The sequence below is a fragment of the Capsicum annuum genome, chromosome 9 (genome assembly GCF_002878395.1).
Source record: "Capsicum annuum cultivar UCD-10X-F1 chromosome 9, UCD10Xv1.1, whole genome shotgun sequence".
In the NCBI taxonomy this organism is placed as follows: domain Eukaryota; kingdom Viridiplantae; phylum Streptophyta; class Magnoliopsida; order Solanales; family Solanaceae; genus Capsicum; species Capsicum annuum.
This window is the reverse complement of record NC_061119.1, coordinates 141,968,759-141,969,767: the sequence shown is the minus strand read 5'-3', so window position 1 is coordinate 141,969,767 and position 1,009 is coordinate 141,968,759. Positions and strand designations below refer to the sequence as shown.

General features: G+C 31.9%; 1 pseudogene; it reads left to right on the top strand.

Annotated features, from left to right (window-relative positions):
• Nucleotides 1-646, top strand: part of LOC107842007 — a 12,016-nt pseudogene extending 11,370 nt beyond the window's left edge.
• The last annotated feature ends 363 nt before the right edge of the window (nucleotides 647-1,009 follow it).

Genomic DNA, 1,009 nt, shown 5'->3' with positions numbered 1-1,009 from the left:
CGGCGTCGCAATCACCGATGTTTTTGCTGAGCTAAGAGCCATATTTTTAGAGGTCAGCGCACATTAGCACTCCTCGCTAAACTGAGCCTCTCCCATTAGCCATATTTTCATGTAATAATTGATGTCAATTTCACATGAATTACCATTGAACGTTAACCACTATAATAGTAAAGTCGAACTAATTTGTCACACTAATGTTACTAAACTATATGTGGGCATCATCAGTAGTATAGTTCTAATATGAAAGCCAACGGCCTAACATTAACAACAAAAAAAGATTTGACATAAGATGTTTGTTTCTTTTGTACAGGTTGTAAGTGATCCAAGTCTTACAAAATCAGGTGTCTATTGGAGCTGGAACAAGAACTCATCCTCTTTTGAGAATCAGTTGTCAGAAGAAGCCAGCGATGCAGAGAAAACATGTAAAGTATGGGAAGTCAGTGAGAAACTCGTCGGGTTGGCTTAAATTTTTGGGACTGACCTTAGCCTTCGCCAACACAAACACGAAAAGGGAGCTGATGAAGGAGATTTTGAATTGAGATTCTGTTGTGTTGTAGAAAAAGTTCACTTAAAAAAATTTTGAGTTAGAAATAAATTTCACTCACCCTTTTTCCTCTGAAGGAAAAGTGCTACCAAATTATTTCCAGTATGAAAGTGATGGCCATGTGTGTAATAATTTGCAATCATTACATAATCACTACATAAAATAGTTAATAACTCAAATGGTGACTCAACTTTAAATTTTTATCTCATAAAGTCACTCAACTTTGATCTTTACTTTAAAAGATTTAACTTTCACATTTTTACTCAAAAAGTCACTCAAACTATTTAATCATTTTTTTTAAATAACATTTGCTTATGTGAAATTATTATTTAAATACAAAATTCAAAAAATAAAAAATTATCTCTTAATGACTCTTTTATCTTTATTCCTATAAATTAATTTTCCTTTCTCATTTTTCTTCTCCTTCTCACATATTGTAATTGATTCAACATTAAATATGTCTAA